This window comes from Eumetopias jubatus, unplaced genomic scaffold, assembly GCF_037043125.1.
Source record: "Eumetopias jubatus isolate StellerSeaLion01/CBP00866 unplaced genomic scaffold, mEumJub1_p1.0 scaffold_5, whole genome shotgun sequence".
NCBI lineage: Eukaryota > Metazoa > Chordata > Mammalia > Carnivora > Otariidae > Eumetopias > Eumetopias jubatus.
Genome location: NW_028274811.1, coordinates 99645727 through 99670160, shown reverse-complemented (window position 1 = coordinate 99670160; position 24434 = coordinate 99645727). Strand labels below are relative to the sequence as shown.

Here is a 24434-nt window from a genome sequence, read left to right as displayed (position 1 = left end):
ATTTTAATATATATGCATATATATAAAAGCAACCTTAAAGATGCTAACTGATAATGATACAACAGTAAAGGCACAGTCCATGAAAGAAATAAATGACAAAATGGATAAAAATTAAGATTAAAACCTTTTGCTCCATGAAAGATAATGTCAAGAGAATGAGAAGACAAGCCAAACACTGGGAGAAAATGCTTACAAAAGACATATTTGATAAAGGACTGTTGTCTAAAATATACAAAGAACACTTGAATTTCAACAATAAGAAGATAAACAACTCATTAAAAAATGGACCAAAGACCTTAAGAGACACCTCACCAGAGAATATATGCAGATGGCAAATCATCATATGAAAAGATGCTTCATGTCATGTGTCATCAGGGAATTACAAATGAAAACGATGATGTACCACTGTATATCTATTAGAATGGTCAAAATCCAAAAATACAGACAACACCAAACTCTAGTAATGATGTGGAGAATTGGGAACTCTCATTCATTGCTGGTTGAAATGCAAAATGATGCAGCCACTGTGGAAGACAATTTGGTGTTTCCTTACAAAACTAATCATAATTTCCAGCAATCTACTACTTGGTGGGGCATCTGGGTGGCTCAGATGGTTAAGCGTCTGCCTTTGGCTCAGGTCATGATTGCAGGGTCCTGGGCTCGAGCCCCACATCGGTCTCTCTGGTCAGCGGGGAGCCTGCTTCTCCCTCTCCCTCTGCCTGCTGCTTTGCCCACTTGTGCTCTCTATCTCTCTGTCAAATAAGTAAAATAAAATTTTTCAAAAAAAATCTACTACTTGGTACTTACCCAAAGGAGTTGAAAGTTTATTTGAAAGTCTTATGTCCACACAAAAACCTTCACATGGATGTTTGTAGCAATTTTACTCAGAATTCAGCAAAACTTGAAAGCAACCTAGATGTCCTTCAGTGTGAATGATTAAACTAATGCTGGTACATCTAGACAGTAGAATATTATTCAGCACTTAAAAAAAAAAGAGTTATCAGGCCATAAAAAAGGCATGGAGGAAATATATACATGTGTTACTAAGTGAAAAAAGCCAATCTGAAAAAGCTACGTATACTGTATGATTCCAACTATATGTCATTGTGGAAAAATGAAAATTATGTAGGCAATGAAGTGATCAGTGGTTGCCAGGCATTTTGGGGAGAGAAGGGATGAATAGGAAGATCACAGAGGATTTTTAGGGCAATGTAATGATGGATATATGTCATTATACATTTGTTCAAACCCATAGAATATTTCACTAAGAGTGAGCTGCAGTGTGAACTGTAGACTTTGAGTGATTGTGATATGTCCATGTAGGTTCACCAGTTGTAACAAATGTATCATTTTATAGAGGAATGTTGATAAAGGAGAAGACTTTATGTGTGGGGAGCCATTGGGTAAATGGGACATTCCTGTATCTTCCCCTCTATTTTGCTATGAATCTAAAACTGCTCTAAAAAGTAAAGTTTAAATTTAAAAAAAAATGCTGACTAGATAGGCAAAATCTTATCATATTTTAATTTGCATTATACTTCTAGCAAATGAGAAAAGAACTTTTATTTTTTATTATTTTTTTAAGGTTTTATTTATTTATTTGACAGAGAGAGAGAGCACAAGTAGGGGGAGCGTGCAGAGGGAGAGATGCCGCTGTTCAGGGATCCCTGGGTGGGGCTCAGTCCCAGGACCCCATAATCATGACCTGAGCTGAAGGCAGACACTTAACAGAGTGAGCTACCCAGATGCCCCAGAAAAGAACTTTTAAAACAAGTGTATTATTCATTCTGAATTTTGTTTAATTGCATATTTATATAATTTTCCTTTTTTTAAATTGCTTTTTAGTATTTTTTTTTAGTATCCATACTCAGTTCTAAGATCTATTAGGACTTTAAGGTTTTATGAAGACTATAGCATTCTTTCAATAAAAAAAAATTAAGTAGCATACCCAGTTTGTGAGCTAGTAGCCATTTTACTCTTTTTGCTAAAGATATCATTTGCAAAACTTGATCTTGTCCAAGCTACCTAACGTGATTGTAGTGGTATTGCTAGGGACAAGTCATTATTAATCATTGGGGAGGTAGTCTAAGGTAAGCTTCTGTTGCCACATATTTTCTAGAATTTCAGATTTGCTATTGTATTTTGATAACGTATCAAACATTAGTTAACATGAAATTGAGATGACACAAAAACTTTTTGGGGGTGAAAATAATTTTGACACATCAAAAAAGTTTATGTAATTATATTCATAGGTATGCTAAAAACTATGTATTTGTCCAAATTATCACAGGCATCTTCCAAAAACAAACAAGCCAAAGAAACAAACCAAAGAACTTAAGGCCCTCTAAAGATACTGTAGTGTATGAGTCAGCTGGGACTATCATAACAAAATACCACAGGCTGAGTGGTTTAAACAACAGGAATTCATTCTCTCACAGTTCTGGAGGCTAGAAATCCAAGATCAAGGTGTTGGCAAATTTGGTTTCTTGTGAGGTCTCTTCTGGTTTTTCAGAGGGCCATCTTCTCACTGAGTCTTCACCTGGCCTCTTTTCTGTGTTCTTGTTGACAGGGAGAGACAGAGTTTTCTCTTCTTAAAAGGAGACTAGACCTATTGGATTAGGACTCACCCTTATGACCTCATTTAGCCTTAATTACCTCCTTAAAGACCCCAGCTCCAGATCATCACATTGGGGGCCAGAACTTCCACATAGAAATTCTGGGGAGGCACAATTCAGTCTATAGCAGATATTTACAGCTTTTGTTAAACCAGTTTATAATTTTTAAGGGATAGAAAAGATTCTGGGGCACTAGATTTGTAATATGTAAAATTTCTAAAATATTAACTAGGAATTGATATCAAAATAAGTGGAGTAGTACAATAAACAAGACTGTTTCCCGCCATGCACAGTTCATTTCAACAAGAGGGAGCTTTACATAACTCTGAGTGACAGTGTTCTATGGCATCTTCTCTTAAGAAAAAATGCAATGCAGTGGACAAATTTAGGCAAAATGTGCACTTTATTTTAAAATTTATAATGTGTGTAAGCATATATGAGGACTTTTAAAGAATGACTTAAATCCTCCATTGTGTCACGGTAAATGCAGCAAATGCCAGTTTATCTCTATTTTTTTTTTTCCTGCTTATAACTTCTTATATTTCCACAGGTTAGAACAAAGTTATTTAAAATGTAGTCTCCAGGAGCCATCTGCCACTCCCATTCTCAGATTCTCTTGGGTCAGCTCTGAAGTTTGGCTGTAAGAAAATGTACCCCTTTAAGACCATTCTAACAGATGGTTATTTTGATGGTTTTCCAGATTATTCTGTATTTTAAAGTGAATGTATTGGTGACCATCTGAGAAAGTGCCCACTAATAAAGTAACTTTTTTCTTTGCTTTTTGTTTTTTAATTTCCATCCACCTGAAACATCTATTCATGATAATGGCTTTATGGAGAAATTGTGACATCCCCTAAGGCAATCCTGTCACATTATCTGTAGTGTAAGCAGAAGCAGATCTGGTTGCCTAATAGAGCTTCTGATCTAGCAAAGACTATATTATATATTATATTTCTGACTATTTTCAGGGTAATGTTCTTTCCTTCACTCACAGCTATATTATAATGGTAGTCTTGAAAATAAGTATACCCTTTCTCCATACAGATTTTAGTATTTTTTAGGCTAAGGGTGTTACTTTTCTATGCTGCCTGGAGTTATAGTGGTTTAGTGTGCCTGTGTTTTTTAGATTTGGGTGTGTAATTAATCTTTGAATTGTTGTTGTTTGCTCGAATAATGTTAAATATGAATATATACCAGGACTACAGTGTAGATCTAGACATAAACGTTTTCTTTAAGTATTTTAAAGGTTATTTAATATACCTTTTTATTCCTTCTTTCAGAATTAATATGAAATCGTAACATTAAACACCATGAAGTTGAGATACATGGTATGATGAAAAAATTGTAATGAGGGAACGGACAGTGCTCAGCGAAGTTAGGGAAGGCTTTCTTGGGCAAAAGTCTTTTTCCTGATATCTGAACTGTGAGGAGTAATTAATTAAGCAAGGGCATGGTAAGCAGAACCCAGACTTTATAGCCAATAGTCTGCCACTATTAAGTCTTTTGAGCTTTTTCTAAATAACTGGAAAAGACAGTGCAAAAATTTGAGCAGAGAGTTACTTCATCTTATTTATATATTTAAGTAAACACTTTGCTCAGAGATGAACAGAGGGTATCAAGAATGGATGCAGGGAGACCATTTAGAAAGCCATTACCTCCAGCTGGGTGAGAGATAATAGAAATTAATCCAGAGAGCTGGGGAGATTGCTGGGGAGAAATCATTGGTTTTAGGGGATATTTAGGAGATGAGGTTGATAAGACGTGGTGATTGATGGGATATGGGAAGTGAAGAAGAAGCTGATCTAAGGATGATTCCATTCTGAGTACAGTCACTCACCAAATTTGGGCATAGAGGTTTAATTTTCAATGCATGAGCTTTGGATATCAAAAAGTTGAATAGAACTATAGCACAGAGAGAAATGTTTTAAGCTGTGTATATATAATATATAAATGATTGTGAGTGAGATTACCTACAAAGATAATATAAAGAGCTAAAAAAATGTTAAGAAAGTACTTCAATTTACATGGAAGAGAGATTATACTTGTTCTTCATAGTTCTAATGTAAATTATTATCAGTAGGTATAAATTACAGATAAGGTAATTTCACATAAGTATTAAAAAAAGGTTTTAGACCCTAATGGCTTTAGGAGTAAGAAATTAGTTTTGGAGGTGGTAATTCCTCATTGACATATGTGATATATCAAAGACTAGACAACCAGCGAGTTTTAGACATTGAAGATTCTTTTTTAAACCTGATATTATTATTTCTATTATAAAACCAAAAGAGAGGCGCCTGGGTGACTCAGTCGGTTGAGTGACTAACTCTTGGTTCCAGCTCAGGTCATGATCTCATGGTTGTGAGATCGAGCCCCACATGGGGGCTCCACGGTCAGCGTGGATTCTGCTTGAAATTCTCTTTGTCCCTCTCCCTTTGCCCCTCCCCCTGCTCTCCCTCTCCCTCTCTCAAATAAATAAATCTTAAAAAAAATAAAATATAAAGAAATAAAATATTTCACTTTGTTTTTTGCAACTTGTTAGAAGGAATATGGATTCTTTAATTATTTTAAAAGATTAATAGTGATGATTAAAAGAAAATAAAATGTGAGGAAGAAGTAAGACGAAACTTGACAAAAGTCAATGATTTTTTTTTTAAGATTTTATTTATTTATTTGACAGAGAGAGACACAGCAAGAGAGGGAACACAAGCAGGGGGAGTGGGAGAGGGAGAAGCAGGCTTCCCGTGGAACAGGGAGCCCGATGCGAGGCTCGATCCCAGGACCCCAGGATCATGACCTGAGCTGAAGGCAGATGCTAATGACTGCACCACCCAGGTGCCCCAAAAGTCAATGATTTTTTAAACATTGTATACCATCCATAGTTACAAAGCTAAAATTGCCATACTTTAAAAAGTCCCTATTTAAAACAGAGGTTTGATGTTTCTGTGAATCCCAGGGTTACTCATCATACTTAGAGAAATGGAGAATTTATTCCATGTTGCACTTAAATTTTATGGAGCATTTTGCAGTATCATTTAACTGTTTTAGGTTTTATGTCCATCATAGTAATTGTCCTCACACAAAGATATGGTAAGAAATAGAGCAATGGGAGTAAGTCTGTAGATAAGTTTTAAAAGCCACTGTAAACATCACATAAGCCAACAGTTTTGGTATTTGGTTCTTTCCCTATGAATTATTCATGGTCAGAGGAGTGCGGAATCATTTACTGCATTCAGCAGTGGGGTACTTATAAAATGCTGCATGAGGAATCATTGCACATTTGTGACCGAAGAGTAAATATGTGAGAGCCATAGTTTTTTTTTTTTTTTTTTTTTGGTCTACTTTTCCATAACCATTTTAATGCCTAAAGAATGCTAGAGTTAGAAGATACAGAGGTTCTATTCAGCTTCTTACATCATCAGCTATTTTGAATGTTATTACTACAGAATAACACATTATGTTGTAAGCAATAGAAAGACTATATAATTGTTGGGTTGCACTCGGAAACACTTTAAAACTTGGTTCTTGTCAATCCATACCTTTAAACAGCTGTTTTAAAATCTTGGTTACTTTCAGAGAGAAAGAATGAGCAAAACCTCTGAGAAATGGTGGGGCAGATAATAGGGTTTCCTATAATATTCTCCATACCTGCATTCTTTTGTAGGATACAACATTTACTGAGAATACTAATTTCGATCTTTGTGCTAGGGCAGTACTGTCCAATAAAATTGTAATGGGAAATGGAAATGTGAATCACATGTGTAATTTTTAAGTTTTTATAGCCATACCACTATATAGTATACATACTATTGGTAAAATTATTTTAATATGTTTTATTTTAACAAATAAAATATTACCATTTTGACATCTAACCAATATAAAAATTAATGAGATATTTTACCTTTTTTTGTGCTAATCAATGTCTGCTTTGTATTTTAAACTTATAGCACATCTCAGTTCGGAGTAGTGACATATTTCAAGGGCTCAATAGCTGCACATGATTAGTGGCTGTTATATGGCATGCAGAATTCTAGGTACTCAAACATGTCATATTCATAATTTCTGATTATCCCAATAGATATGTGGAAGTTGAGAGACAAGAGTAAGGATTTCGGGATTGAAATCTAATATACACCACACCAAAAGGAGAAGTTAATTGCTAAGAACATAAAACTCAGCTTCATTACTTACATATGAAATCAATAATCAATCAATCAATAAATGAATTGTTTGTGAAAAAAAACAGAGTATAATGCTAGGTGATTGACAAGGTTCTTGGCTTTGCCGCAGAACTCTTAATCATCCATGGTGGAGTTGGGGTCAGAATGGTATATAGATCCATGGAAAATTAGAAGGAAGAAGTGTCAAAAATTAACCAAAAAATATCCTTAAGAGTTAGGATTGCACCTTCATTTAATTATCTCCAGTTCTCAGGAGAAACTAGAGAAAATTGGTTCACCTTTTGATAGCTTATTAAAAACTAATTCAGATGAGTTAAATGAGTCGGTTATGATATTGCCTGGGGATTCCAGAAGAAAAATTAAATTAAAAAATGTTGACTTTCCCTATCTGTTAGTTGTAAACACCACTCAAAATCACTTAATTTTTGTAAAAGAATATTCTACATACCACAGTTAAGAATGCCCAGATAACACGTTTTTTTTTTTCAATATATCCTACTTAAGTATTTTTTTAAGGCATTTCTTTGCCATCTTATCTTAATGGTTCTGATTATTTTCCTAGTGTCTATGATCGGCAGCAGGAAAAAGACAAACCTTAAAATAAGGTCTTACTAAATGTTAGCAAAGTTAAGATGTTAAGAATTAACCCACATGTATTTTTTCAGGGATGTAATCAGGTAACTTTTCCCCGTGGGAATGGGATTTAATATTTCATAATACAGACGGAGATTACAGTCTTATTTGTACCAAGTAAAATATGGGTATGTTTTATTTTCTGCCCTACTAAATCACCTGTAACAGCCAGGCATTCTGGAAGAACAATTAGGTGTAATGAGTCATTCTTTAAAATTTCAGCAAGAGTGAGACTACTGAATTTCTTTTCAGGGCTAAGTAAAGCTTCAGTGTAAGAACCAAATATTTACAAGGGTCACCAGATTTATCCAGTTACTTTTCCTATTAAGAATTTCATACATAGAAAAGCAGCATAAGAATTATATACCATTCTTTTAACAATGTAGCTTTTTAAATCTGTTTTAAAGTTGTATCAGTAGATACCAGCAATTTATTCATAATGTTTATATGTAGCATATGAGCATTCTGTAAAAATAATTCTCACTGCAGTTTAATGAAACTGTTATTATACAATAGAGTAAATTTTCTGAATTATAATATGAAACATTAAAGGGGTTTTCTTTTTCTTCTTTCTTTTTATGATATACTAGGAATCTTATTTCCCTGAGAAAATAGAATAACTAATATTTGGTAATTTTTTCAAAATTTGTCTCATTAACATTTAATACCTTTTTTGGCAGCTAGGGTCTTGGAACTCTTCTCTAGTTACTTCCCTCCACACCCCTGCCCAACTTCAAGGACAGATTTCTAAATTATTGTATGCATCTCACTATCCTTTACAACTGTTCAGTTTCCAAAATCTTAAACTCTTTATCTGAAACCATCTATCCTTTCAACCTTCCAATTCCCTCACTGGCACTGCTACTGACCCTAGCCGTCATCCCTCCTCCCCGCCCTGCATTTCCACCTTCCTTCTCCATCCTGCAGCTCCCGTGAGCTAGAACTTTGAGCTCCATTAGTAAGTCAGTCTGTAGCTGGCTTTGCTTACCTGTTATTGAGCCTGGACACATTCATCGCTCATTTCAACTAGGTTCTCTTCAGACTTTTTATTCCTTTGTTCCTCTTAACTAACCTTCCACCCCAGAAAACTTGCCACTGAGAACAGGAATCAATTCAAGCATTTGATTTGTCTTCTCTTCATCTCAGCTGCTGAGGACTTCTAGAGAAAAATTACTAGCCTTGCTGATCAGGTCCATTAAGGTTATGAATATAGAATCTTCTGACTTAACTGCTCTCTCTCTCTTTTTCCCCTGGTTTTCCCAAAGAGTTTATTTGGGCAGACCTAGGGACAGGGAGGCCCTACATGTAAAAGAAGATGTTGGGCCTCTTGGTGGTAAAGCATGGCTTGTGTTGGCAACTCAGGACCCAGCAGGGCAGTGGGAACTTGATCTTGGAGTCATAGAACTGCTTGGCTGCCAGTGGGTAGTTGCTAGCTGCAGTCTCCTCCACCATCATGATCTGGATCGAGTGGGACTGGATACGGTGCCAGGCGGCCAGGTGTCGGTAGCACTAGGTGACAGCTCCAGCAGTGGTCAGATTCTGGTCTTCTCAGTACATGTTGTGGGTGCCACTGCCAGACTCATAGTGCAGTCAGGTGCTGAAGTTCTTCATCCACAAGGTGGAGTTCTTGAACACCTGTCCACAGTAGACAATTTCCCCTGAAGACTTCCATCTTCAGCTGAGACACAAAGTACCAGAAGTGAATCTTGGCAACACCACGATTAGGTGTAAAGATTCACCTGGGGGAGAGGGTAGGCGTGCGGCATTTGGAGGTGGGAAGGCTACTAACACTTACCCTCAACAGATGTCTTGGATTATTTCCTAACTGAGAAAACAAGTCAACAGTGATAAAATTTCTTACTGCCTCCCTCCTTTACCGTCTATCACAGATCCTTCACATTCAGCAATACTAGGATTTATCTACCTTTTCTCCTCCAATTTCAGAGAATGAAATACCTTTTCCTTTTCAGGGTTAGTTCTCCAACCATGTTCTTGATATCTCTTTCTTCTATGTACTCTAGGAACTAAATTCATCAAATTTCTCCTTACTTTCTTGGATCTTCAAACCCTTCTTTTCCACAGACCCTTTCTTAAAGCAAACTAAAATGTTTACTTTTCCCTGTCATAAGTAATCTCTCCTGCAACCTTACATTTCCCTCAAGTTAAATTTCCATCTCTGTTCTATTCACATTCATACTTTAAAAGTGACTGATTTCCCCATCTCCTACTCATCAATTTGCCCAATGTAATCTGTCTTCTATTTTACCCATTTCCTCAAATACTCTTTGGAGTGTTGACTCTTATACTCCCTATTTGATGAATTTTTTGTTTGTCTCACTTCATCATGGTCACAAAGAGACATTGATGGGTCCTCATGTTTTCTGTGAGATTGTTTATATTCAACAAGAGAACATTATATTCTTAGCTGTGAGTGCCAGGGCCAGCTCCTAACAATACCCAGGCCTTGCTGTTAGAGTCAGCCAGTTGCTGGATATTAAGGGGCCGATTGTCTCCTTCTCAACAACAGTGATGGTGATGATGTCAGTAACAAATGATAAGTGCATTTGGTGCTTATGTTGTTACTATTTTAAATGATTGATATATATTAAAACTTTTAATCCCCACAACACTCCTGGATAGATACTATGATTTTCTCCATTTTGTAGAAATTAAGACACCAGAAGGGAAAATAACTTAAGAGAACAACAAAGCTGATAATATTTAGAGACCAGATATATCAGCTATTTCTTACACACCGTTGCATAGTTCCCAGTCGTACTTGTCTCAAGGTCTTGGTTTCTTATTTTGTATTAGCTTCCTTGTGATTGTGTAATGCACAACTCATCAGTGCCTTATCTTCCGTTCCTGCTGAATCTTTCTTGCATCCTGTCCCAAGACATCTCTGTTGCCACTGAGGCCCACTTGGTAGCTTTGCATGAGCAACCTAGGAAGGGCAGGAGAGTTAAAGCTTTTTGAGCAAACATTTAATGTTGTTGAGAGTTAGTGAATATTCTCCCTTTCATCCTCCACATGGACTATAGTGAAATGCAACTGTTCGAATGCCCTCTTTGAAGACTGTCTTACGATCAAGAGATCAAGTGTGTTTAACTTAATATTGAATATTTGCTCTCCCTATGTCCTTGACTCACCCAAATTTCTCTTCATTTCTGCTTCTCTGGAATTGTCTTCCCTAATAAACTGGTAGTATACAAGCTTTTATGCCAGCTTTTGCTTTCTGAAGAACCCAGGCAAACTGGATCCAAACTGTGAAAACTCTACCTGGATTGTCTATAATCTCTCCTTATCAAATAAAGCATAGAGTTTGACAACATAGGCTTTAGAAGAAAAATCTCAGTTGGAGTCTGGATAGTGCCACTAATAAGCAATGTGACTTTGAACAATTTATTTAACCTCTTACCCTGTCTTAAATCTAGGGGTAACAGTACTTACTTTAAATAGCTCTATCTCCCTATCAAGGGTTATGACAAATTTAACAGTTTGCTGTGACTAGCACACTGTCTGACATATAACATATAAATATTTTTTGTCATAGTTATTAATATATTAAAGTTTTAAAACTTTGTCTTTTTCCTTCATTCCAGTATATGTGAATGTTAACACCATCTAACCTACCACCTAAATGAAACAAATGTTAAGGAAATCATTGACTCTTCCATCTACTTCAACTCTTTCTCCTCCCAAACTTTCATCATATAATTGCTGGATAACTTCATATTTATTTTATCTCTCAAATACCCTCTCATATCCATTCTTTATCAGCCTTGCTATCTTTATTTCCAGTATCTCACCATGATTTGCCATAATACTGTAACCAAGTCAAATGAGTTTTCTTGCCTACTCTCCTTGACATGTCACAGTCTATCCTTCACTTTCCTCAGTCTTTTAAAGCATAGCCCCATTCATCACTAATACTACTGATTTGTAATTGATTACTTATTTTTCTGTGACTCTCAAGGGTTTATCTATCTTGGCATTATTGGCATTTGGGGATGTTTAATTATTCATCATGGGGGCTACGGATCTTTTTATTGTAGGATGTTTAACAGTACCTCTGGCTTCTATCTAGTAGATGACAGTAGCGTCCTCTCCTCATTTGTGACAAAGAAAAATGTCTCCAGACTTTGCCATATGTCCCCTGAGGGGAAAACCACCTTGGGTTAGACTCACTAGAAAGTGAGTCCTTTACAGACAGGGGTTATATTTTATTGACATATATCCCTAACACCAAGCACCATGTTGGAAAGATGATAAGTATTCAATAAATACTTTAAGAATGAATGAATGAGTCCTCTCTCCAAAGTATTATTTTTTTTAACCTCAAGGGCCACTCATATCTATAGCTTTTAGCAGTTTTCTGTGCCTATGTCTGTTTCCCCAGTTACATTGTATGACTTCCTTATATCCTTAACCCCAACAGAATGAATGGAATACAGTAGTTTCTCAATAAATACTTATTCAATTATATTTAATTATTAAATTAATATCTATAAATTATTCCATGAATATGTTCAGACCACATGTTTTTCTCATTTTGAAGCTACTATGTGATAACAGTTGTATGCTCTCACATTTTGCACAGCTTTCCCTTTGTGACACTTATGGCAGCTATAATTAACAACTATGTACTTAATTGTTCAATATCTGTCTCTGTAGGGTATTTGAGACTGAAGACTGTGGATACCTCTTTTTTTTTCCTCCCCTCCTGCATGGCTAACATAGAACTTTGTGCAGAGTACATATTCAGTAAATTACAAATCTTTGTTGAATGAATGCAACAAATTCATGCTGCTGCTAAATGACACGCAAAACTTATGTACTTGGAGAATTTGGCTCAATATGTGTATCATGGTTCACTGATTTATATGATGCAGCATCTTTGAACCTATATTTTAAGTTTTAAAAAGTCTCATCTTTGTCAAATTAATGAAAAAGTAATTTGCCTCTCTAAATCTCTTAAAGAAAGAGAGAACTTGAGGCTGTCCTAAGTCAATACAGATGGTTGATATCCCAGACGTGCAATATCCTGTTGCTCAGCATGTTCATTTTTTTCCAGTACTAATGAATTAGCCCACAGAGCTTAATTGACATATTGACCTTGAAAACTCTAGAAAATGATCTCTTCTGCCAGCTTCATTATCTATGGCTTTATTAGCAAAGGAAATTTGACAATAAAACATGAAACAATCACAATTAATCTACATACAGATGCCATAAATTATACTTCTATCAAGTAAAAATAACCAGTGTAATCCCTAACATTGGATCTCACAAAAACATTTAGTCTCATATTCCAAATATGAAATAAGTAGCTTTGTTCTATTATTGTCTGAAACTACTTATTAACCCATATTTTTTAAATCTCAACAGTGGATGTTTTATAAGAATTTCATAGAACAGAATATTGTTTAAAGACTCTAAATTTAATGTCTTTTGAGGAATGTTCTCACATCAGAGGAAACCAGCATGTTGTCTTAAAGAACATTAAAACTAAGAGAGAAAAAATTCTCTTTTCATACATATTTCTGTGTATTTTCTTTCCTTACCATGGTTTCCTGTTGTTCCCAGTAGGGATCCCAATTTTAGAATATGTGGTAGACATCTATACTATAGAAGCTAAAGCTCAAAATTGTTCGGCAGAAGCTAAGATATGGCTTTTCATTTGACAAGAAATTGGAAGCAAAGAAATCATAGTAAATAACCTGCAATAAATGACCTCTAATAGAAGTTTGACATGTTTTTTTTATTAACTGACTTATAATATTCTGATGGAAATACTATGCCAAAATAAATTTGAAAGTGATCCTAACCACAAGCAGTCATGTGAGGCACCTCTTGACTCTTCTCTATCACACATAACTTAATGAAGAGGACCATTGTTTCTCACAAAAGTGTGTGACTGTGTTCCTGACAGGGAGTAAAAATTACAAAAGTAATAAAGTGGCTTTTTAACTTAAAAACTACTGATATTGATGTGGATGTTTTATTTTAGCTGAGAGCATCTCTATTATACATGTTTTTATTCCTTTTTAACTTCTAGTGAATACACAGTTATTTTCCAGGACATAAAATATATTATTATTTTGTTGATCAATTGCCTGTAAAATCATATCCAAATCCCCAAGATAATGTCATTCTTCTATCTACCTTTCTAACCTCACTTCCATTTGTCCCTTTTTTCCTGTCCTTGTAACTTTATGCAGCATGAAAGCATCCTTAGTGCCTACACAGACAGTGTTTCTGGTTGTGTTACTCCCTGTGCCTAGAATGAAAAGCCCACTCTTTGCCTCCCTGGCTATATATATATATATATATATATATATATATATATATATATATATATGTACATTATATATATATATAGCAAGGTATAATACTATACCTTGCCTTTCAAATCTCAGTTTGAGCCAACCCTATGTCCTCTCTGAAGCTATCACTGACTCTTCCAGGCAGGCTTAGCTGCTTATTCCTCCATATACCCATCTCCTTTGATCTTTTTCCCCCCTCCCACTCTCTTCACTCTAAAACAAATTATCAGAGGTGTTAGTCCTAAAATCAATGGACCTGTTAGAGTCCCTTGCCTCTGCACTGATCAGACCACATTTAGAAGATATCTTTAATTCTTGGCTATTGTAGAGCAACATTGATGAATCACAGCATGTTCAGAGACGAAAAGGATCTTAAAGCCATTATATCATGAGCTTCCATTTATGCATTTATAAACTGGGAATAATAATATCTGGTACTGTTCTAAAAGTGAATTAAAATAACACATAAAAATGCTGTTAACTTGAAAAGTAAATTTTTATAAAAGTATTCCATTCCTATTTACCAACTTTACTCTCCTTGTATCTTGGAAGAATAGACTTGGCCACCATCTTGAAAGAATAGACTCCCCTGTATGCGTTTGTTTCCTTTGTTTATAAATAAACTTGCAATGAAATTACTATATTTTAATTTTTAATTTTTGTTCTTATTTTTATCTCCTTGACTGAATATGAGCTTCTTCATGGCAGAAATCGGTGAAATTATGTTCATATCCTTTAATACCAGCACATTAATGTTAAGCACACAATACACAATCTTTAAAAGAATATGAAGAAGAATTGAAATGAGTTTCCCCCACTAAGGGAAAACATTATTGTTTTCTTTCAAATAGCCAACAGGCCATCATGTAGAACTTCATTAGCTCTAAATGGTAGCACAAGAAAAAGTGTGGGTAGCTAATTTCATATCAGTATTGGGAAAATACTGAAAACTTTAAAAAAGGAGACACAAATGGTTTGTTATCCCAATATCCAAATAACCTCTGCTAGTTGAAATACATGAAAGCAGTTCCTACAAATGATTAGATACAGAAATAATTTAAAAGGTGTAAACTAAAAATAAGAGCCTAACCTTATAATTCTAGAAACCAATCTTTACCATATTCTTTAAAAAGGTATTATGTATATAAGTGTACATACATGAACATAGGTACATCCTTAAAATATTTTACACTGAAGGTATTCTCCCTATTCTCATTTATGTTGGGTGGGCCCATCTCTCTCTCTCTCTCTCTGTATCTCCAATTCTTTATTATTGGATATTATTGAGCTTATTAATATGAACATTGTTGTCATGAGCAGTCTTATACATGGATACTTTGAAGTATCTTGGGGACTTTTTCTAAAGATTTAATATTAAAAGGAAACCAAAGAGATAGACTGCCATGAGGTAACAATGTATTCATTAATGTAGCTTTTCAGAGGCTTTTCTTTAAAATATTCCTGCATTGTAACTGAAGCTAGACTAAATGGTTCCTAACAGCTCTTCAAAATTCTAATATAAAAATTAACAAATTTGTTTGTTGCTATTTACATCAAGTGATGCTTCTCAACTTTAGCTTTATATTACAATCATCTGGAGAACTTTTTTTTTTTTCCTTTTTTGTTTTCCCATCTGGAGAACTTTAAAAAAAAAAAATAATGCTCAGGTTCCAATCCTGATGAATTAAATCAGAATCTGTAGGGATGGGTGTCAGGCTCTCTTAAAAGTTCTTAGATAATTCTAATGTGCATTTAGTGTTGAGAATTACTGACATAAAAGTCAAGTTATTAACATTGTTTATCAATAAGTTTGAAAACAAGAATGGTAGTCGCAAAGGTATAAGAACCTTATGGAATTGATTTTCTTCTCTTGTAGCAAAATGTGGGAAGTATGACAGTCATTTAAAGAGCAGAAACAAACTGGAGAGAATCTCAGACAATGTCAGTACAGGACTTTGATAAACGCTGGTCATTTTCTTAGAGTAGATACTTCCTTTTTTCAACTCTTTCTCTGCTGGTGCCTTATACAGTGGAGGAAAGGGTCCATGTCTGCCTGAAGTCTTTCTCATTGTTATTCATCGGTCCAAGGAAGCTGAGATGGGCATCTCAGTTTATTTAATCAGTGGTTCTCTACAAGAAGGTTAGAAATCATCTCTGTGTATCAGGACTGATATGTAGCAATGTCCATCAGAAGAGATTAGTAGGCTTCTGTCAAAGTAGATGCCACAGGGTAGAATGAAACCCGAAGCTAGCTTAAGTAATTGGGTTCTTGTTCAATAAAAGTGCTTGTTTGTGCTGTGTAATGAAAGATCTTTGGTGCAATAGATGTCTGAATCCAAATACCCTTCGGATTTTCTGATGGATAAAGAGATATGGGTGAAAGGGATTTAATTTAGAACTATTGAAAAACTTTAAAGAGATTAGAAAAAAAATTGGTAAATGCACTTTCTTTTTAAAAATCGGGATTCTTTGTTACTTATATGGGCTGGTTATTTTTTTTTTTAATTGACAGTAAAACTTTTTTGTTGGTTTTGTTTTTGTTGCTTTTTTCCCACTATCCATTTGCCATCATTAACTGACCTTTAAGATTCAGGTTATGAAGAAGATACTGGAGAAATTGTTATCTCCCAGCCCATGTGGAGATAACCTGAATTTAGGAAGTGTTAACCTTTTGGGTCTCATTGGAATGTTTTGTCAAAGTTGTAGGCACAACATTGGTGAATAGAACAAACCTTATGTCTTGATTCAAGTGATTTTTTTTTTTCCCATAAAGTCAATACTCATGTATCTAAGCTTCTCTTTAAAAAATCGACATTTAAACCAGATTCTTTTAAGAACACACTTTAAAAACTTATCTAATTAAAAGATTCATGTGAGCAATCAGAGCAGTGTGGAATAGTGGGTGGAATTTGGTGAACTATATTAATCTCAACAATAAAATCATTCACACATTGGGTTTTTTAAAGCATTGTCCCAGATAATTTCAGTAAGTAATTATTTGAATCTATTTACTTTCTTTGGAATAACAAATCTGTTTGGGAAATGAGAAATTAAAAAAAAGACCTTTTTCTTTTCATTCCACTCATTTAACACTTGAAGAAATAAAAGGCTTTATTTGGGGAAAAAAGGTTAGGGATACACAACTTGAAGGGGGGCTGGAGATTCACAACTCAGAAGGAAAAAAATGTGTTGACTGAATAGGATCTATATTTAAACTCCCTATACTACGTGGCACATTCAGAATATTTTGATCCTTGGTGCAAATCACATGCATCTTGTCCTCTCAGCCCCTTATTTCACGTCTATATATGATACTCTCTAACCTTCCCATCCCTGAGTAATCTACTCATTCATACTTCATTTTTGTTCTTCTTGCAGGTTTCCCTCTCTTCCTTTCTCTCCTCTGGAGATTATTATATTATAACATAACATAACATATAATAAAATATAATAATATTGTATATAATCTCAAAGATCATTTTGTGAGTCAGAATTATAACAAATAAATGCTTATTGAAATCGGCTTCTCTTCAGAGTTGCCTAGCAGGCCACATGAAAGAGCAGAGCTAGGAAGTAAGAACACTGAGTTGAAGCAAAAATTCAACTTAAAAATTTGTAAGTCTTGGCAGCTCCTAAGCACTTTAGAGTTACATTTTCTTTTAGCAGAGGGTCAAAGGCACAACAGATGATGCATAGCTATGCTGAAGATGGGAGTGTCTCCTGATATAAAACATCACTCTCTGCCTCTGGGAGGCTGTCATGTGAAGGGCTGAATTAGTAATACTTTTGAAAAGAGACAGTTGTCTTTTGGAGAGTGACCCTCCTTTAAAAAAAAAAAATTCAGGAGTTGGACTTCCCATTTATCTCTCAGTGAGGAAGGAGACCTTCTCCATTTTCCCTGACTAACTCTTGACTTCATTTTAGAACTGACAAGTTTAAACAAGATGAGAATCAGATTACCTCTGCCTATCTCATTCTTTGGCTCTAGCTGACAATGTAATTAATGTTGCTGTAGGAAAAAGAAAAAAACATTCTTGATGAGAACATTTTCCTCTCTGTCTTTTGCAGGCACATTCTTAAGAGGCTAGGTGGTCTTTTTGACACATTAAGTGGGGGAAGTATCACACACAGATGTCCTTGATGATTTTTGGTATGTATGTTAATTTGTAAATTAAGCCCAAACTATGTTTGTCTTTTTACCTATTTATGGTGCACAGAAGTTGATAATTTCCATAGTGTAAAAAAAAAAAGTAGCATCCAAAACAAAAGAAAAAATTATACATACAAATGCACATAATTTCTTTTGCTGGCCTTCCCTATAACATATGATTTTCTTTAGCATGTTTGTTTTGGGATATGTTTCTGGGGAAATTCACATAGCCAAGTGCTAGAGTTATACCAATAGCTATCAGGCTTCTGTTATAGCTAGTTCCCCCCAGTTCAGGGCTTTACATGTTCTTACCTAGACTATCAAAATTGTCTTGCAACATCATTCCTACAAATTCTAGTAGACTTCCCATCTTCTCTTGCAAGTCGAGTTTCCTCCTCAGAATCCTTTAATTTCTCTTTCTTACTTACAAAGTCCATTGTGAATGCTTTATTTTGGCACTCAGTTGTCAAAAGCTACACCCATATTTAAGTTCCTATCCTGATGCTTTTATATGCTTCAATTTCTGTTCTCTAATTAAGTTATATACATGGGAATATTCAGACCTCACCCATCATATTCAATCGACATGGATTGCTTTTATAATCCATCTATTTACTATAATTCTTCTCATTTATCAAGACCAAGTTTAAATTCCATTTCATCCATAACTTTTTCCCCCTCATTTACACTCTGTTCTCAGCGTCCTTGCCCACCATCCACTACCACCATGGGGACTCCATTATAATTAACTGCTAATATTTTCTATATTTGTTCCTGTACTATGGCAGATGCACAGTACTTTGTGATATATTTATTCACATTTATGTCTATCTGCCTTATAAGAACCACAAAATAGGACTCAAGTCTCTGTACCTAATATACTCTCTACTCAACTCTCTGTAGACATATGAAATGGTTTAAATACTTCTTATAGAGAATACATATAAAGTTTTTTCTTATATTTATTTTTTAAAGGACTGATTAGATTATTGTGAAAAAAATGTACTAAGAATGCCTTGGATGCCTTCTATAGACAAACTTATATTCTGTCAAGAAGAGAAACCAACATCTGTTTTCAAAGGGAGAAAGTTTTCTTTTTTTTCTTGGTAGCAATAATGAGAAACACCTTAACCTCCTGTTTTTTAGTCAAAAGTAGAATGGTATAATTTATCATGCATTGATTTGTTGTCTCTGAACCTACAAAGTAGGTGGTTTGGCTATTTACAGTAAGCGTAAGATGTTATATATGTTCAAGGTTGCAGATGAGGACCATTAGAATAAGTCTTTTGGGACTCTTAGGTATGTGGCAAAGAGTTATCATACAAGTAATTAAGGATGCAAAAGAAGGAAAGTATAGAAAGATATGATGGCTTTAAACGTAAGCTGTCTTCTAGTGAAGTTGATGTCATACCATTGTTTATAGAAATCTATGTAGAATAAAATTCCAAAATTCTCATTTTTCATCATAATTATATTTTGAAATGATTTCTCTTTATAATAGGAATCAATATTTGATCTAGCGGATCCTAAGTATGCTGAGAATTACTTAAGCATTTGTAAGTTGGAAAAACTGAGGAATGTAATAGGCATGAATGACTCTTTGTTTTAGTTTTTATGATATATATTTAATGTTTACTGTGAGCTTATTGTAAGTAATAATTTTCTCCTATAAGGGAATATGTAATTGATAATGTATGTAGAGTTTTCAGTAAAAATAATTAACAAAATGGTCTTAGTACATATATTCTGCATATAATTAAAAACTTCCATTTGCATGGAATGAGGACATCCCAGTATTCATATCAAATGGCTGTAAAATAATTAATGTTGTCTAACCTTCCATCAAAAGCTTATTTGGTATTACTTTTTTCTCTACAGAAGTATCTCTATTTTAAGAGATTTTATTATATTATAAATTTATACAATAAAATACTATTACTATTCCTAATAAATTATTTATAGAGTTCATGCAAATAAAGCACTTAGCAAACTGTTTTCCACAAAGTAAACACTTAGTGAATGTTTCTCATGCTATTAACATTATTTATTTTAATGGCTAACTATTAACAGCATGTAATTTATTTAATAGATCCCCTATTAATGGACACTGCTCCTAAAGTTTAAATTGAATTTTGAGTGTTCTCAATTAAATTTCTAAATTTAATTGAGATTTCTTTTTTTTAATTTTTAAAGATTATTTATTTGACAGAGAGAAAGAGAGAGCAAGCACAAGCAGGGGGAATGGGAGAGGGAGAAGCAGGCTCCCTGCTGAGCAGGGAGCCCGACGCGAGGCTCAATCCCAGGACCCTGGGATCATGACCTGAACCAAAGGCAGAAGATGCTTAATCGACTGAGCTGCCCAGGTGCCCCTAATTGAGCTTTCTGATTCAAGTTGTCTGGTGAATGAATATACTGTTCCTAGTTTTTCAAATAGTGTATGATAAAACATGATACACTATACTTAAAAACTATACAAAAAACAAATCCATTTTTCTTTGATGATTCAATAATCCTTTTAGGGATTATCCCCTCTAGGTTCACTATTTTGACCCTGAGTTTCCATTTTGCTATTGATTTATGCAATTATTAATACTTATTTTTATTAAGAAATACTTTTATTTATTAAACACTTTTTAATTATATTTATTACATAATTTTATTTATTAAATATTTATATTAAGAAATATTTGCAGAGGGGTGCCTGGGTGGCTCGGTCATTAAGCATCTGCCTTTGACTCAGGTCATGATCCCAGGGTCCTGAGATCCCTGGGATCGAGCCCCCGCGTCGGGCTCCCTGCTCAGCAAGGAGCCTGCTTCTCTCTCTCCAGCTCCCCCTGCTTGTGTTCCCTCTCTCACTATCTCTCTCTGTCAAATAAATAAATAAAATCTTTAAAAAAATATTTGCAGAGAAGGAAAAGGTCTTTCATAAAGATAAATAACATGAATAAAACCTTAAAAGCCATCTTTTTATTATTCTCCATTTGGCTCATGTGAACTTATGATCAAAAGTGAGAAGCTCCCTACTCACAAGGAACATATAATCTAGTGCGGAGTAACATATTGAACTAATAACCACTAAAAATTCCTGTTCTTATTACATCTTCCTTCATAATCAATTGACTAAATACCTTGTTATAAAATTAAACTTTTAGAGATTCCTGTGTTGGCTTTCACAAACCTGATCACTACTAGGGTAAAGAGGTAAAATTGAGTTATTCAGCTCGCACTTTGGTCAATCAACCATATTGAACCACATCTTCTTTGAAACATAGCCTTCAATAGCCAACAAACTAATGCTGCTGTACCAGATTTCCTATTTGGTATTTAGTTCTATTCCTGCTCTCTGTGCTGTAACACAGAGCTAAAAGTCTAAATGATCCAACTCCTTTGTCAGCATTGATTCCACCAATGAGAATGGAAGACTATTTATTCTGATAGTAAAAGGTATATGTACCGGTTTCAGCAGATAGAAATTTTGCATCAACCTGTGGCTTTCCCCAGTGAACCTCCTGCCTTATTATTATAACAGCTGTGACTTTTAGTGTCCAGATACTGCAGAGCTAATAACCTTCACTCCTACAATGCATTGAATGGTCTTGTAAATACTTAATACCCTATATTAAATCATTTTTTGTGAAATACTTAGAATAGTTTTGTTTTCCTGATTGACCACAGACTGATAATTTATTCTTAAATATTTAACAACAATATAGTTAACTTCTGCAGCATGTATGCTCTGGTTGGGTAAAGGCACACCTCCATCTAGGACCCCTAGGTATATCACCCTAAGTTAGAGAAGTACAAAGATTTGAATACTGTCCCACTTAATCGCTTATTTGGATGAAATGATTTGTAGTTATTAACCTCTGTTTTCTATAGTTTGTCTTGATATGTCACTTCAGTACTTTAGTTATCAGATGTTCCTTGTTTCAAAACCATTTTTTAGAGCTGCTTTCTAAATGTTTCCTTCTGGTTGTCCAAATCAGACCCCAAAGCCATCATTACCACCTATATGCAGATTATTTCCTCACTTCACTCTTTGTATTAATGATAACAATATTTTTCATGCTTCAAAATCAGAATCATTTTTGCTACTTCTCTTTTGTCCTGCTGCCACCAAATCATGTCAACTATTTATTAAAAATCTATTATAGCTAAGTCTTTCATTTTTATTCTCATTGTCCTACGGTCCAACCATTTGACAAGACAAATTCTATATTTTGGTGGCAATTGCAATGCTAATAAGCTTAAACTGTGCTGGAGTACCTGGGTCTCACTGATTCTGTGAGCTAGTGGTGCATAAAACTATAGAGATGTTAGAGAATTATTTTATGGCCAGAAGAGATAGAGGAAAGGGGAAGAAAAGAACAAGGGATTAAAATATGTGTCAAAACTCTATTGACATTCCTTAGGCTGTTTTATTCATTCAGTAATCTCTTAATTAACCAATGAGCCCCATAAAGGCATGAACAGTATGTATTTATTCTAAATACTACCAGTGCCTGTCACTTGGAAGATGCTCACTGAGTATTTATTTATTGTGTGACTGAGTGAATGCTATAAATATCATGTCCTAAAGGAAATGATACCTTGATCATACTCTACAAAGTTCAGAGTATATCTGGACAATTATATTGTTTATGATACTAAAAACTGAACTGTATGTTTACTATAGCCCATGTTATATAAGTATCATATCTGTTTATATTGCCTTTTATAGTAGACTTTGATTTACAGTTTTTTTTTATCTTTATATCCCTGGTGCTCTTAGAATATTGCACATAGCATATATTTGAGGACCAACTAATCCTTGCTTTATAAATGGATATTCCAGGTAGAATTTCAGGCTAATGATAACAGTATACAAGGGAAGGTTAAGAAATTTTCCTCCCCTCCCTCTCTCTCTCTCCTGCTCTATCTCAAAGAAATAAATTAATGATTAAAAAGAGGGGGGGCTCCTGGGTGGCTCAGTTGGTTAAGTGTCTGCCTTCAGCTCAGGTTATGAGCTCAGGGTCCTGGGATGGCGCCCTCTGTCATGTCAGACTCCCTGCTCAGTCGGGAGCCTGCTTCTCCCTCTCCCTCTGCTACTCCCTCTTTCTTTCTTTCTCTCTCTCAAATAAATTAAAAAGAAAAAAGAAATTAAAAATATTCTTGTGAAACAGAAGAAAATAACAATGATGATTTTTAAAAGATTTAAAATGTCTTAATATGGGAGGATTAGTAAACTTGGTTTATTATATACCATAGTCTTGAACCTGGCCAGGTTGACGGAATTTCTGGGAACAAACAGTAAAAAGTTATAAAGCATAAAGTTGAGCATTATTATGCTTACTCTTAGCAATACATGGACTATTTAATGTTATAATAACCATATTTAGGTGGTATATTCACATTACAACTGCATTAATGAAAATGACACTAGTTTCCATAGCAAACACAACACTTATTGTAATTTATTTATAATTAAGTACATAATTATAAATATATTTATAATGAAGTAAAATTAAAAAATGATGTTCTTAATTGTCAGGCAGTTTCTAGATCATGTAGAGACCCAGGCTTATAGTGAAGCTTTTCTTTCCTGTATAGCCTGAAAGTCCTTTCTCTCCTGTATAGCCTGAAAGTCCAGGCTTATAGTGTAGCTTTTCTCTCCTGTATAGCCTGAAAGTCCTTTGCGTTCAGCCAATGAATGAATGGGGAGAAACGTGGAAGATAATATTTGGGTGGTTTTAAGACCTGAAAGCAGTGCAAATCATTCTCACTCAGGTTGATTTGAAATTAGTCTCTTGGTTACCTGTAACTTACAAAGAAGCTGAGAAATTCAATCAGGCTGTATGCACAGAAAGAATTAAAGAAGAGTTTAGCATGCATGCATGTATTCAGTCTCAGTGTGTAATTGCTTAAAACCTGGGATTTAAGTAGAGTTTTATTTAATTCCAGAATCCCCAAGTTCTTTCTGCTACAGTGTAGTGGCATCATTCAAGTGCCAAGAGCTGGTTTTATGTAAATAGAGCCTTTGACAGCCCCCAGTCACCCTGAGATTAGAGCCATGATCACCACCCAGATGCAAATTAACTCCCCTGACTTCACCCTTTGTGTTGATGAAATGCAGAGGTGATATATACATTAAGTAGGCTCTCAGACAAGATGACCTCTAAGGTCGATAAAACTTTAAGATTAAATGCCCATCACCTCTGGGTTCTACTTAATGGGCAATGAAGGGACCATTGAATATTCTTTATCAAGAGAATGACTAGATGAAAAAAATTTATGTTTTAGGTATATTACTCTCTTTTGTTGCAGTGTATTTTCAACTGAATAAAAAAGGATGCCTGAGATCCAGTATTTTCTTTGAAAAGAATAGTAAAATGTTAAATAAATTTAATTGAAAGAGAATTAGTTCAAAATTATTTAATTTCATTTAGTTTGTTTTGATAAATAATTCTTAATAATTTAAGGACTAGTCTATACTGCTACTATGTGTGATCTATAAAATAATTTAATTCCTTCTATGTATCTAATTATATATCAA

At 34.6% G+C, this 24434-nt stretch overlaps 1 pseudogene; it reads right to left on the bottom strand.

Moving 5' to 3' along the window:
- Positions 1 to 8725: 8725 nt before the first annotated feature.
- Positions 8726 to 18272, bottom strand: LOC114211883 (large ribosomal subunit protein eL20 pseudogene; annotated as a pseudogene).
- Between the last annotated feature and the right edge of the window lie 6162 nt (positions 18273 to 24434).